This window comes from Oncorhynchus masou, unplaced genomic scaffold (genome assembly GCF_036934945.1).
Source record: "Oncorhynchus masou masou isolate Uvic2021 unplaced genomic scaffold, UVic_Omas_1.1 unplaced_scaffold_916, whole genome shotgun sequence".
NCBI classification, from domain to species: domain Eukaryota; kingdom Metazoa; phylum Chordata; class Actinopteri; order Salmoniformes; family Salmonidae; genus Oncorhynchus; species Oncorhynchus masou.
Window position 1 is genome coordinate 49,235 of NW_027015637.1, and position 16,610 is coordinate 65,844.

Genomic DNA, 16,610 nt, shown 5'->3' on the forward strand with positions numbered 1-16,610 from the left:
GTTCAGAGTGCTGATGATGTTCAGAGTGCTGATAATGTTCATCGGTAATAATGTTCAGACGTGATAATGTTCAGTGTAATAATGTTCCGAGTGCTGATAATGTTCAGAGTGCTGATAATGTTCAGAGTGCTGATAATGTTCAGAGTGCTGATAATGTTCAGTGTGCTGATAATGTTCAGAGTGCTGATAATGTTCAGAGTTAATCATGTTCAGAGTGCTGATAATGTTCAGAGTGTTGATAATGTTCAGAGTGCTGATAATGTTCAGAGTGCTGATAATGTTCAGAGTGCTGATAATGTTCAGAGTGTTGATAATGTTCAGTGTGCTGATAATGTTCAGAGTGCTGATAATGTTCAGAGTGGTGATAATGTTCAGTGTAATAATGTTCAGAGTGCTGATAATGTTCAGAGTGCTAATAATGTTCAGGGTGCTAATAAATCAAATCAAATCAAATCAAATCCAATGTTATTTGTCACATACACATGGTTAGCAGATGTTAATGCGAGTGTAGCGAAATGCTTGTGCTTCTAGTTCCGACAATGCAGTAATAACCAACAAGTAATCTAACTAACAATTCCAAAACTACTGTCTTATACACAGTGTAAGGGGATAAAGAATATGTACATAAAGATATATGAATGAGTGATGGTACAGAGCGGCATAGTGCTAATATTTACCTAATCTCCCGAAGTCTCCTTCACCCCACGTGTAGAGCTCTCCATCCTCACTGACCGCTGCACTGTGTCGGTAGCCCGCTGACACACACACCACCACCTGGCCCAACAACATTCAGCATTGAGACATGAGGACAAACACACTAAAACATACTTGTTTAACGAAATGACACATTATTATACCATGGCATTGTTGAAACCCCGTTTCTGATTGGCTCGTGAAGGGCTTTTCTAGAGCATGCATTATGTATCCTATAATGCCCGGGATAATTAAATGACTATAGTTCATTCTAAGATGTTTCAGCAGCTTTTGAAAGTGAAAAGTGGAATTATTGGCAGTGTTGAATTAAGATTTTCATAATAGCAAACGAGGACTGGTGGTTCGGGTTGGCTAAGCGAACGAGTCTGTTTGGTTTCCGAGGCAACTACTGTAAACTTGCCTCACTGTTTCAAGTGTATGATAAACACATCGCTACCTGGCAAATGTGTTCAATTATAGGCTTGGTATGAAAGGGGATATAAACTCAACGAGGGGCTCTACTGTGTTCTCTGGAAGATAACGTGACTCCGTGGAAGTCAGCTGACGTGTCGTGGAAGCACACCTTCCCACGTTGTTCATTATTTTTATATTATATTATTATTATTATTATTATTATTATAGAAGACATAGTCCCTGGTTGATTATCCCTTACATAACACTCAACACATCTCTATTGGTAAAGCACCATTTTGTTTTTGGTGAATTATCTCATTAAGTCATGACAAACAACACACAGTTGCTTTCTGTGGTGGTCTATGGGTTGTGGTGGTCTGAGGGCTGTGGTGGTCTTGGGGCTGTGGTGGTCTGGGGGGCTGTGGTGGTCTATGGGCTGTGGTGGTTTTGGGGCTGTGGTGGTCTGGGGGGCTGTGGTGGTCTGGGGGCTGTGGTGGTCTGGGGGCTGTGGTGGTCTGGGGGCTGTGGTGGTCTAGGGGCTGTGGAGGTCTAGGGGCTGTGGTGGTCTAGGGGCTGTGGTGGTCTGGGGGCTGTGGTGGTCTAGGGCCTGTGGTGGTCTAGGGGCTGTGGTGGTCTGGGGGCTGTGGTGGTCTGGGGGCTGTGGTGGTCTGGGGGATGTGGTGGTCTGGGGGATGTGGTGGTCTAGGGCCTGTGGTGGTCTAGGGCCTGTGGTGGTCTTGGGGCTGTGGAGGTCTGGGGGCTGTGGTGGTCTGGGGGCTGTGGTGGTCTGGGTGCTGTGGTGGTCTGGGGGCTGTGGTGGTCTGGGTGCTGTGGTGGTCTGTGGTGGTCTGGGGGCTGTGGTGGTCTGGGGGCTGTGGTGGTCTAGGGGCTGTGGTGGTCTGGGGGCTGTGGTGGTCTGGGGGCTGTGGTGGTCTAGGGGCTGTGGTGGTCTATGGGCTGTGGTGGTCTGGGGGCTGTGGTGGTCTGGGGGCTGTGGTGGTCTGGGGGCTGTGGTGGTCTGCGGGATGTGGTGGTCTGGGGGATGTGGTGGTCTGGGGGCTGTGGTGGTCTGGGGGCTGTGGTGGTCTGGGGGCTGTGGTGGTCTGGGGGCTGTGGTGGTCTGGGGCTGTGGTGGTCTGGGGGCTGTGGTGGTCTGGGGGCTGTGGTGGTCTAGGGGCTGTGGTGGTCTGGGGGCTGTGGTGGTCTGGGGGGCTGTGGTGGTCTAGGGGCTGTGGTGGTCTGGGGCTGTGGTGGTCTGGGGATGTGGTGGTCTGGGGCTGTGGTGGTCTGGGGGCTGTGGTGGTCTGGGGGCTGTGGTGGTCTGGGGGCTGTGGTGGTCTAGGGGCTGTGGTGGTCTGGGGGCTGTGGTGGTCTGGGGGCTGTGGTGGTCTGGGGGCTGTGGTGGTCTGGGGGCTGTGGTGGTCCCTGCAGGGTGTGGATGGTCTGGGGGGCTGTGGTGGTCTGGGGGCTGTGGTGGTCCAGGGGCTGTGGTGGTCTAGGGGCTGTGGTGGTCTAGGGGCTGTGGTGGTCTGGGGGCTGTGGTGGTCTAGGGGCTGTGGTGGTCCAGGGGCTGTGGTGGTCCGGGGGATGTGGTGGTCTGGGTGCTGTGGTGGTCTGGGGGCTGTGGTGGTCTGAGTCCTACCTTTCCCTGCAGAGGTCCCTGGATGAGTTTGGGGTACTTCTGTGTGGAGCTGTTCCCATGCCCCAACTTCCCGTAGTCCCCATCTCCCCAACTGAACACCTCTCCCTCCGTGGTGAAGGCCAGCGTGTGTCCGTCCGACCCCTTCGAAGACGTCACCTTTTTGATGGCGCGGTGAGGTTCAAAGGTCAGCTTCTTGAGAGACGATTGGTTGTTGGAGTCTCCCAGACCCAATCTGCCGTAGCTGCCTTTCCCACAGGCTCTGACAGAGCCGTCAGAAGAGATGACGAAGGTGCAATATTGGCCTGCCTCAATCTGACACAGACAGACAGCACAGGGTTTAGGATTCACACTTGTCAATGGGCATTGACCATGCGTTATAGGTTGGTATAACTGGTTTTAAGGCATTCACACTATTACACTTGACGATATGCCGATAGGTTAGTATAACTAGCTAGCCATTTCACACTGGTTACACTTGGACGATATGCTGATAGGTTAGTATAACTAGCTAGCCATTTCACACTGGTTACACTTGGACGATATGCTGATAGGTTAGTATAACTAGCTAGCCATTTCACACTGGTTACACTTGGACGATATGCTGATAGGTTGGTATAACTAGCTAGCCATTTCACACTGGTTACACTTGGACGATATGCTGATAGGTTGGTATAACTAGCTAACCATTTCACACTGGTTACACTTGGACGGTATGCTGTTAGGCTAGTATAACTAGCTAGCCATTTCACACTGGTTACACTTGGACGATATGCTGATAGGTTGGTATAACTAGCTAGCCATTTCACACTGGTTACACTTGGACGATATGCTGATAGGTTGGTATAACTAGCTAGCCATTTCACACTGGTTACACTTGGACGATATGCTGATAGGTTGGTATAACTAGCTAGCCATTTCACACTGGTTACACTTGGACGATATGCTGATAGATTGGTATAACTAGCTAGCCAGTTCACACTGGTTACACTTGGACGATATGCTGATAGGTTGGTATAACTAGCTAGCCATTTCACACTGGTTACACTTGGAAGAAGCTAGCCATGGTTACACTTGGAAGGTATACCGTATACCGGGGTATTTGGAAATACCATAGAAATGATTTATTCAATGTTTAATAAAAAACTGTAAATACATTTTTAAAAATGTAGAAGCTACTTTTTAAGTTAAATACCTGCAGTCGACAGGTGTAATAATATGTTAGGAGATAAAGAAGACCGTGTTCTTAATATCACCTGTCACATCATTATCCATTATGAAGCTTACCGGTAGTCCCCAGTCACGTGCTGTTTGGTGACAAGCACACAACGACCAGAGACCCAGTGACACGCACTGACCTTAGTTATCTTTGTTTTCTTTATTATTTTAGTCAGGTCAGGGTGTGACGAGGGTGGTTTGTGTAGTTTTTGTATTGTCTAGGGGGTTTTGTATGTCTAGGGGTTTGTTGTATATCTAGGTGTTTCTATGTCTATGGTTGCCTAGATTGGCTCCCAATCAGAGGCAGCTGTTTATCGTTGTCTCTGATTGGGGACCATATTTAGGCAGCCATATTCCTTGGGCATTTTGTGGGTTATTGTCTATATGTAGTTGCCTGTCAGCACTTTCTTTTGTAGCTTCACGTTCGGTTTGTTAGTTTGTTTAAGTGTTCTTTGTTTAATTAATAGAAGAATGTATTCTAATCACGCTGCGCCTTGGTCTCCTCGTTATGATGAACGTGACACCAGGAGCCTTGTGAGCAATCATGGATATTAACCCTGGATTGCTGATACTATGTACTGGCCATTGAGGGGCTTTGAAACCACCGGTCGGCCATATTGGTTCTCCCCAGTAGGAGCAGTCGTCCATAGGAATGGATAGAACTATACAGTATTTCAATTAAATGTTTCAAAGGACAAAACGACATGTGTATTTAAGTATTTTTCTGTTGTATTGGAGACAGTAACATTAGCCCTCTACAAAAAAATATATTTTTATTTTATTCAAAACTTTTAATGTTAAAAGTATGCATTAAGGTGTCTGTAATGGAATAAATGTGACAAAAATGAAAAAAAATACATTTATAAATGCATTTCTACCGCTATACAATCTTTTTTTTTTACAACGGAGGAGGAGTACCAAGATGGCTGCCCTGTGGCTTCAATACAGCACCCCATGTCAGTCATCCAGGGTTTATAACCATCATTGCTTGTGAGTCACTCGCCAGGCTATCTCGTTGCAGTATGTAATTCACAACTAAACGTTTTCCAGCTAGATATCTTATAATTATTAAGTTAACTGTGTTATTATTATGTTAACTATTAAGTTAACATGAAATGTGCTCAATGCTCTGTGCATTTGGTTTGCTAATTTAGTAGCTAGTTAGCTATCTAGCTAAGCGGTTAGTTTCTTCTACAATCAAGCTTCTCTTGGTAACAGCAGAGAATCAAGAGATGACGTGGATGTTGATTATGGCAGCCCCCCCCCCCCCCTCTCTGATTCAGAGGAGTTGGGTTAAATCCCTTAGAAAACATTTCAGTTGAAGGTATTCAGTTGTACAAATGGCTAGGTATCCCCCTTTCCCTTTCTGTCTAATATATGTTTTGTGCGTGCAGCAAACTGTGAGTACCATTTTTGCGTAACTTTATGAGCTAGGACGTCTGTCCATGTCAAATACTGTATAAAATGTTCACAATGCACTCGTTAGCATTTGGTTAGCATTCTCTATGGGATTTTTAAATGTACTTGTTAGCATTGCTAACCTTTCGGGTTACAGAAGCTCAGTGGGGTTTGAAAATTGTGCCCATTTTGTTCATTGCCGATTTTATCGAATATCCCGGTATGGCACAAGGTCGGCTTGAAGGTATGACAATCCGAATACCGCGCAAGCTTAATGTAATATCTCAATAACCAACCATGATTTGGGAACAGAAGATGGGAAGCACAGAGCAACCTTTACTTTTTAATCCATGAAAGCCACTCTTCACGCTCCAATGTATTTTCACCTTGTCTCTTCTTTAAGGTCTCCTCTCAGAACTAGGCTACACTAGCTAACTTCTCTAGAGACGTAATACTGAGGGGAATCAGCTTTCCTTATAAACCAGTGGTTGTCAAACCTCTGGGCCCCCCACGAGCCCTTCCATATATTTTAACTAATTCAGAGCTATCCCACCTGATTCAACTAATCATCAACTAATCATCAACTAATCATCAACAAATCATCAACTAATCATCAACTAATCATCAAGTCCTTGATCAGATCAGGTGACCTAATTCAAGGACAAAACTGAATTGTGAAACGTCTGGAGGTTCACCCGAGAAGAGCATCGAGAACCACTGGCTTTAATTAAAAAAATTAAAAAAGAGACAAAAACAGGAAATGACACACACACACACACACCTTTGGAGACCTGTGGTCTCTTACCGTCTGTGCGTCGGCGAAGCTGGGTGCCAACTTGGGCTGGAGGATCTTCTCCTGTGCTCCCTCCACCAGCTGGTGGGAGCTGTTACTGCCCCAGACGTACACCTCGCACGTCTCTGACAACATGGGAGCCTCGCCGGTCTGGAGGCTGTCTGGGCTGGCACAGGTACGGGAGTAGTCTGACGCCATCCTGCACACCTGGGAGGAAGTAGTGCTTAACTTGTGAAGGCTACCTGCCTACATGTAAACCTTCGTAACCCATACATATCGCATTTATAAGCAGTATACAAGCTTTTCAGAAGACAATTTTTTTTATTTTTTTTTTAATGTAAATTGGCCTGTAAAAAAACCTGTTATTTGAGTCGATATTTTACCTCTTCGAACAGACAGAGAGCTGCTTCATACAAAGAGCACAGACCATCTGATGTCCGCGTCGGTTCCCTCCACTGGCTCCTGTCTGCTGACGAGCCCTGGTCGAGAGTCAGGGGACATCAGATACACAGTCAGCCACAGAGACACATAGGGAGACAGCAGATACACAGTCAGCCACAGAGACATATAGGGAGACAGCAGATACACAGTCAGCCACAGAGACACATAGGGAGACAGCAGATACACAGTCAGCCACAGAGACATATAGGGAGACAGCAGATACTCAGTCAGCCACAGAGACACATAGGGAGACAGCAGATACACAGTCAGCCACAGAGACATATAGGGAGACAGCAGATACACAGTCAGCCACAGAGACATATAGGGAGACAGCAGATACACAGTCAGCCACAGAGACATATAGGGAGACAGCAGATACACAGTCAGCCACAGAGACATGTGGGGAGACAGCAGATACACAGTCAGCCACAGAGACATATAGGGAGACAGCAGATACACAGTCAGCCACAGAGACATATAGGGAGACAGCAGATACACAGTCAGCCACAGAGACATATAGGGAGACAGCAGATACACAGTCAGCCACAGAGACACATAGGGAGACAGCAGATACACAGTCAGCCACAGAGACATGTGGGGAGACAGCAGATACACAGTCAGCCACAGAGACATGTGGGGAGACAGCAGATACACAGTCAGCCACAGAGACATATAGGGAGACAGCAGATACACAGTCAGCTGCAGAGACAGAGTAGGGAGACAGATCAGATACACAGTCAGCCACAGAGACATGTAGGGAGACAGCAGATACACAGTCAGCCACAGAGACATATAGGGAGACAGCAGATACACAGTCAGCCACAGAGACATATAGGGAGACAGCAGATACACAGTCAGCCACAGAGACATATAGGGAGACAGCAGATACACAGTCAGCCACAGAGACATAGAGGGAGACAGCAGATACACAGTCAGCCACAGAGACATATAGGGAGACAGCAGATACACAGTCAGCCACAGAGACACATAGGGAGACAGCAGATACACAGTCAGCCACAGAGACATGTAGGGAGACAGCAGATACACAGTCAGCTGCACAGAGACACATAGTAGGGAGACAGCAGATACACAGTCAGCCACAGAGACACATAGGGAGACAGCAGATACACAGTCAGCCACAGAGACATATAGGGAGACATCAGATACACAGTCAGCCACAGAGACATATAGGGAGACAGCAGATACACAGTCAGCCACAGAGACATGTAGGGAGACAGCAGATACACAGTCAGCCACAGAGACATATAGGAGACAGCAGATACACAGTCAGCCACAGAGACATGTGGGGAGACAGCAGATACACAGTCAGCCACAGAGACATGTCAGACAGGATACTCAGTCAGCCACAGAGACATATAGGGAGACAGAGATACACAGTCAGCCACAGAGACATGTCTGGTCAGCAGATACACAGTCAGCCACAGAGACATATAGGGAGACAGCAGATACACAGTCAGCCACAGAGACATCATAGGGAGACAGCAGATACACAGTTAGCCACAGAGACATATAGGGAGACAGCAGATACACAGTCAGCCACAGAGACACATAGGGAGACAGCAGATACACAGTCAGCCACAGAGACATATAGGGAGACAGCAGATACACAGTCAGCCACAGAGACATATAGGAGACAGCAGATACACAGTCAGCCACAGAGACATATAGGGAGACAGCAGATACACAGTCAGCCACAGAGACATGTGGGGAGACAGCAGATACACAGTCAGCCACAGAGACATATAGGGAGACAGCAGATACACAGTCAGCCACAGAGACATATAGGGTGACAGAGATACACAGTCAGCCACAGAGACATATAGGGAGACAGCAGATACACAGTCAGCCACAGAGACATGTGGGACAGCAGATAAACAGTCAGCCACAGAGACATATAGGGAGACAGCAGATACACAGTCAGCCACAGAGACATATAGGGAGACAGGACACAGTCAGCCACAGAGACATATGGGAGACAGCAGATACACAGTCAGCCACAGAGACATATAGCGGAGACAGGGATACACAGTCAGCCACAGAGACATATAGGGAGACAGCAGATACACAGTCAGGGAGAGACATATAGGGAGACAGCAGATACACAGTCAGCCACAGAGACATATGGGAGACAGCAGATACACAGTCAGCCACAGAGACATATAGGGAGACAGCAGATACACAGTCAGCCACAGAGACATTGGGGGTTTTAAGGCTGGGTTTCTAGGGAGACAGCAGATACACAGTCAGCCACAGAGACACATAGGGAGACATCAGATACACAGTCAGCCACAGAGACATATAGGGAGACAGCAGATACACAGTCAGCCACAGAGACACATAGGGAGACAGCAGATACACAGTCAGCCACAGAGACATATAGGGAGACAGCAGATACACAGTCAGCCACAGAGACATATAGGGACAGCAGATACACAGTCAGCCACAGAGACATATAGGGAGACAGCAGATACACAGTCAGCCACAGAGACATGTCGGGCGAGACAGCAGATACACAGTCAGCCACAGAGACATGTTGGGAGACAACAGATACACAGTCAGCCACAGAGACATAGAGGGAGACAGCAGATACACAGTCAGCCACAGAGACATGTGGGGAGACAGCAGATACACAGTCAGCCACAGAGACATATAGGGAGACAGCAGATACACAGTCAGCCACAGAGACATATAGGGAGACAACAGATACACAGTCAGCCACAGAGACATAGAGGGAGACAGCAGATACACAGTCAGCCACAGAGACATGTGGCCATGTTACACTGCATATGGAGAAAGGTGACCATAAACCTTTTATTCATAATCAATCAAGAGGCCATGAGAATAAGTGCTGGGAGACCAAGGAATACATTGCCATCTGGTCATACAAAGAGCACAAGAGACCTATAGAACACAAACTGGAACTGTGGCAAATCATGAACAATAAAGTGTGTCTCGGGAGTTTTTCTTCTAGCCAATGCAGACATCTGCACTGCTTTGCTGTTTGGGGATTTAAGGCTGGGTTTCTGTACACAGAGACATCAGCTGATGTAAAAAAAAAAGGGCTTTATGAATAGATTTGATTGGTTGTTTATAGGACGCTTACCAGGGAACGTCTCATCTGCATGAGGATGTTCATGAAGCAGTCGTATCCAATCAGGCCTTCCTGGTTCAGCAGACACTTCCTGGTTCAGCAGACACGCCTCATGGTGCTGACCACGGCGGACGCCACCAGGGCCATCTCCACCCACTCCAGAAGGTACCTCAGGGAGCCCCTCTGGGCAGCCAGGCCCAGCAACAGCTCCGACGCCAGCCTCCACCCAGGACGTCCGCCCCGGAGTTTGGCATGGTCACTCCCTTTGGAAAGCGGTGACCTGGGTCAGGCAGTCCAGACCCATGGGGGATCTTACTCTGCTTGGCCAGGGTCCTGGGAGGACAGGGGGACCACGTCCATGGCCGTGTGGATGACGTCATTGCAGAGGGAGTCCTCCGGGGCCGGGCATAGGCGGCATCATCCAGCTCTGACGGAGCAGAGCAGAACCAGCAGACAAGGCCCGTTATTAACCCCATCTCGATCAGAGCATCGGTGCATCAACCAGACAGACAGAGATATATTAACATCAACCAGACAGAGTGCAGGTCGGACGATCCGGAGTTGTTGTCGGGCGACATGCTGCTGCTTGACTTTGCCCTTGTCGTGGTACTTGTTGGACAGAGCGAAGAAGATCCTCTGGAGGACCAGCAGGCGTTTGCGGAGAGCGGAGGCAGAAGGGAGAGTCGGAACACACCATCTTGGCCAACGCCATCTGGCTGCTGAGGAGTGCGTCGAGGTAGTGTCCCTGACAGGACAGGGACTATATCTGGCAGCTGGGGTCCCTCAGACACAACACCTAAGGACACAGCATTGATATTAGGCCTATGTAGTGTGTGTTGTGATGATGTGTTTAGAGCTATGTGATGTTTTCACTGTCAACCTCCATAAACCTTTTATTCTGATCCCAGATCTGTTTGTGCTCAGGACCAAACAGATGTTGGTCATGACAGAGACTGACAAGGAGTTGGCATGATAGTATAAACAAACTGGCACTGTGGTTTAGCGATGACATAGACAGACAAAACGACATTTCTGCGCATATGCAGACATAAAGTATTGGCTGTGTCGCGATATGGCCTCTACACAGAGAAGCCAGTTCCATTTGGTACACAGACATTAACTCAATCTCATTCTGCTCCCACCTGCTGGGGAAGGACGACCACCTTTTGTTGGTGAGCAGACAGACAGAGATATATTAACATCAACCAGACAGACGTGAGATATATTAACATCAATCCAGACAGACAGGTGCTCCAGCCATTTAAGCATCAACCAGACATCACCAGATGTATATTAACATTAACCAGACAGACAGAGATATGTTAACATCAACCAGACAGACAGAGGGAAACATCAACCAGACAACAGAGATATATTAACATCAACCAGACAGACAGAGATATATTAACATCAACCAGACAGACAGAGACATGTTAACATCAACCAGACAGACAGAGATATGTTAACATCAACCAGACAGACAGAGATATATTAACATCAACCAGACAGACAGAGATATATTAACATCAACCAGACAGACAGAGATATATTAACATCAACCAGACAGACAGAGACATGTTAACATCAACCAGACAGACAGAGATATATTAACATCAACCAGACAGACAGAGATATATTAACATCAACCAGACAGACAGAGATATATTAACATCAACCAGACAGACAGAGGAGAGATATATTAACATCAACCAGACAGACAGAGATATATTAACATCAACCAGACAGACAGAGATATATTAACATCAACCAGACAGACAGAGATATATTAACATCAACCAGACAGACAGAGATATATTAACATCAACCAGACAGACAGAGATATATTAACATCAACCAGACAGACAGAGATATATTAACATCAACCAGACAGACAGAGATATATTAACATCAACCAGACAGACAGAGATATATTAACATCAACCAGACAGACAGAGATATATTAACATCAACCAGACAGACAGAGATATATTAACATCAACCAGACAGACAGAGATATATTAACATCAACCAGACAGACAGAGATATATTAACATCAACCAGACAGACAGAGATATATAACATCAACCAGACAGACAGAGATATATTAACATCAACCAGACAGACAGAGATATATTAACATCAACCAGACAGACAGAGATATATTAACATCAACCAGACAGACAGAGACATATTAACATCAACCAGACAGACAGAGATATATTAACATCAACCAGACAGACAGAGATATATTAACATCAACCAGACAGACAGAGACATGTTAACATCAACCAGACAGACAGATATATTAACATCAACCAGACAGTCAGATATACAGAGAAAAGTATTCAGACCCCTTAACTTTTTCCACATTTTGTTACGTTTACAGCCTTATACTAAAATGTATTAAATAAAAAAACACGTCCTCAATCTACACACATAATGACAAAAAAAGTATTCAGACCCTTTGCTATGAGCCTTGAAATTGAGCACAGTTGCATCCTGTTTCCATTGATCACCTTTGAGAAGTTTTCTACAACTTGATTGGAGTCCACCTGTGGTAAATTCAATTGATTGGACATGATTTGGAAAGGTACACACCTGTCTATATAAGGTCCCACAGTTGACAGTGCATGTCAGAGCAAAAACCAAGCCATGAGGTCAAAGGAATTGTCCGTAGAGCTCAGAGACAGGATTGTGTCGAGGCACAGATCTGGGGAAAGGTACCAAAAAATGGCTGCAGCATTGAAGGTCCCCAAGAACACAGTGGCCTCCATCATTGTTAAATGGAAGAAGTTAGGAACCACCAAGATTCTTCCTAGAGCTGTCCGCCCGGCCAAACTGAGCAATCGGAGGAGAAGGGCCTTGGACAGGGGGTTGACCAAGAACCTAATGGTCACTGACAGAGCTCCAGAGTTCCAAGATTGAACGCTTTGGCCTGAATGCCAAGCGTCACGTCTGGAGGAAACCTGACACCATCACTACGGTGAAGCATGGTGGTGGCAGCATCACTACGGTGAAGCATGGTGGTGGCACCATCACTACGGTGAAGCATGGTGGTGGCACCATCACTACGGTGAAGCATGGTGGTGGCAGCATCATGCTGTGGGGATGTTTTTCAGCGGCAGGGACTGGGAGACTCGTCATGATGGACACTCTTACTGACAGTTGTGGCTGCTTTGCGTGATGTATTGTTGTCTCTACCTTCTTGCCCGTTGTGCTGTTGTCTGTGCCCAATAATGTTTGTACCCTGTTTTGTGCAGCAACATGTGTTGCTACCATGTGGTTGTCATGTTGTGTTGCTACCATGTTGTTGTCATGTTGTGTTGCTAACATGCTGTGTTGTCATGTTGTGTTGCTACCATGTTGTTGTCATGTTGTGTTGCTACCATGTTGTTGTCATGTGTTGCTACCATGTTGTTGTCATGTTGTGTTGCTGCCATGTTGTGTTGCTAACATGCTGTGTTGTCATGTTGTGTTGCTACCATGTTGTTGTCATGTTGTGTTGCTACCATGTTGTTGTCATGTTGTGTTGCTGCCATGTTGTTGTCATGTTGTGTTGCTACCATGTTGTTGTCATGTGTTACTAACATGTTGTTGTCATGTTGTGTTGCTAACATGTTGTTGTCATGTTGCTAACATGCTGTGTTGTCATGTGTTGCCGCCATGCTATGTTGTTGTCATGTTGTGTTGCTAACATGTTGTTGTCATGTTGCTAACATGCTGTGTTGTCATGTGTTGCCGCCATGCTATGTTGTTGTCATGTTGTGTTGCTAACATGTTGTTGTCATGTTGCTAACATGCTGTGTTGTCATGTGTTGCTGCCATGCTATGTTGTTGTCATAGGTCTCTACTTATGTAGTGTTGTGTTGTCTCGTCGTGATGTGTGTTTTGTCCTATATTATTTTTATTTTTTTTAAATCCCAGCCCACATCCCTGCAGGAGGCCTTTTGCCTTTTGGTAGGCCATCATTTTAAATAAGAATTCATTCTTAACTGACTTGCCAAGTTAAATAAAAAGGTGAAATATTTTTAGGAAAACCTAAAAACCTGCTCTAGAGCGCTCAGGACCTCAGACAGGGCCCAAGGTTCACCTTCTAACAGGACAACGACCCTAAGCACACAGCCAAGACATCGCAGGAGTGGCTTCAGGACAAGTCTCTGAATGTCCTGGAGTGGCCCTGCCAGAGTCTGGACTTGAACCAGATCGAACATCTCTGGAGAGACCTGAAAATAGCTGTGCAGGGATGCTCCCCATCCAACCTGACAGAGCTTGAGAGGATCTGCAGAGAAGAATGGGAGAAACTTCCCAAATACAGATGTGCCAAGCTTGTAGCGTCATACCCAAGAAGACTCAATGCTGTAATCGCTGCCAAAGGTGCTTCAACAAAGTACTGAGTGAAGGGTCTGAATACTTAAGTAAATATGATATTTCAGTTATTTTTTTGTAAACTTTTCAACCCCCTTTTCTCCACAATTTCGTGTTATCCAATCGCTAGTACAACTCCCATACGGACTCTAAAGAGGCAAAGGTCGAGAGCCATGCGTCCTCCAAAACATGACATATAGACATCAACCAGACAGATAGACAGAGGAGAGATATTAGACCATCAGGACAGGAGATGGGGCTTTGTTACAGCTGATAGAAGATATTAGACCGTCAGGACAGGAGATGGGGCTTTGTTACAGCTGACAGAAGATATTAGACCATCAGGACAGGAGATGGGGCTTTGTTACAGCTGATAGAAGATATTAGACCACCAGGACAGGAGATGGGGCTTTACAGCTTATTAGACAGCTGGGGCTTTGTTACAGCTGACAGAAGATATTAGACCATCAGGACAGGAGATGGGGCTTTGTTACAGCTGAGAAGATATTAGACTGACAGGAGATGGGGCTTTGTTAGATAGAAGATATTAGACCATCAGGACAGGAGATGGGGCTTTGTTACAGCTGACAGAAGATATTAGACCGTCAGGACAGGAGATGGGGCTTTGTTACAGCTGACAGAAGATATTAGACCATCAGGACAGGAGATGGGGCTTTGTTACAGCTGACAGAAGATATTAGACCATCAGGACAGGAGATGGGGCTTTGTTACAGCTGACAGAAGATATTAGACCATCAGGACAGGAGATGGGGCAGGACAGAAGAGATGGGGGAGATGGGGCTTTGTTACAGCTGACAGAAGATATTAGACTGTCAGGACAGGAGATGGGGCTTTGTTACAGCTGACAGAAGATATTAGACCGTCAGGACAGGAGATGGGGCTTTGTTACAGCTGATAGAAGATATTAGACCGTCAGGACAGGAGATGGGGCTTTGTTACAGGACAGGAGATGGGGCTTTGTTACAGCTGACAGAAGATATTAGACCGTCAGGACAGGAGATGGGGCTTTGTTACAGCTGATAGAAGATATTAGACCGTCAGGACAGGAGATGGGGCTTTGTTACAGCTGATAGAAGATATTAGACCGTCAGGACAGGAGATGGGGCTTTGTTACAGCTGATAGAAGATATTAGACTGTCAGGACAGGAGATGGGGCTTTGTTACAGCTGATAGAAGATATTAGACAGGAGATGGGGCTTTGTTACAGCTCAGGACAGGAGATGGGGCTTTGTTACAGCTGATAGAAGATATTAGACCATCAGGACAGGAGATGGGGCTTTGTTACAGCTGATAGAAGATATTAGACCATCAGGACAGGAGATGGGGCTTTGTTACAGCTGACAGAAGATATTAGACCGTCAGGACAGGAGATGGGGCTTTGTTACAGCTGACAGAAGATATTAGACCATCAGGACAGGAGATGGGGCTTTGTTACAGCTGACAGAGGATATTAGACCATCAGGACAGGAGATGGGGCTTTGTTACAGCTGATAGAAGATGACAGAGGATATTTTGTTACAGCTGATAGAAGATATTAGACCATCAGGACAGGAGATGGGGCTTTGTTACAGCTGACAATATTAGACCATCAGGACAGGAGATGGGGCTTTGTTACAGCTGATAGAAGATATTAGACCATCAGGACAGAAAATAACAAGAGAAGGGAGAAGAAGAAGCCAATTGTTACAGCTGATAAGGACAGGATGGACCAGACCATCGAGGGCGAGACAACACTGTTTGTTACAGCTGACAGATAGTCCTCACAACTCAGGACAGGAATGGGGCTTTGTTACAGCTGACAGTCTATTAGTCATTTGATATGGTGGCTGTGAGAAGAAGAAGGTGCCAATAGAAGAAGGTGCCAATAAGGACAGGATGGACCACTACCATCGAGGGCGAGACGACACTGTTTGGTTGCCCTGAGAGGAACAATTAATTTCACAACAGGAAATGAAACAAGCCGCTGAAACTAGTGTGTCAATGAAACAACTACCTTACAGTGATCACATCCGTGCAGGACAATGTGATCACAGCAAACTGTTGATCACACTGAATACATTCTGCTTCTGGAACTACGCTATAGACCTAACATCCTCGGAACTCCAACATGTCTGTCCTCGGAACTCCGACATGTCCGTCCTCGGAACTCCGACATGTCCGTCCTCGGAACTCCGACATGTCCGTCCTCGGAACTCCGACATGTCTGTCCTCGGAACTCCAACATGTCCTCGGAACTCCGACATGTCTGTCCTCGGAACTCCGACATGTCCTCGGAACTCCGACATGTCTGTCCTCGGAACTCCGACATGTCTGTCCTCGGAACTCCAACATGTCTGTCCTCGGAACTCCAACATGTCTGTCCTCGGAACTCCAACATGTCCTCAGAACTCCAACTAGACCCATTGATATGATGTATGACTTGTAAAACAGTTAGCTAGCCGAACACTGCGCTCCAATTACTACAGATGGCAATCCCCAATACTCCTCGGGGGAAGATTTACCAACATGCTGTCGGC

At 46.5% G+C, this 16,610-nt stretch overlaps 1 pseudogene; it reads right to left on the bottom strand.

Annotated features, from left to right (window-relative positions):
* Positions 1 to 666: 666 nt before the first annotated feature.
* LOC135538135 (probable E3 ubiquitin-protein ligase HERC1) lies at positions 667 to 16,402 on the bottom strand (annotated as a pseudogene).
* Positions 16,403 to 16,610: the final 208 nt, after the last annotated feature.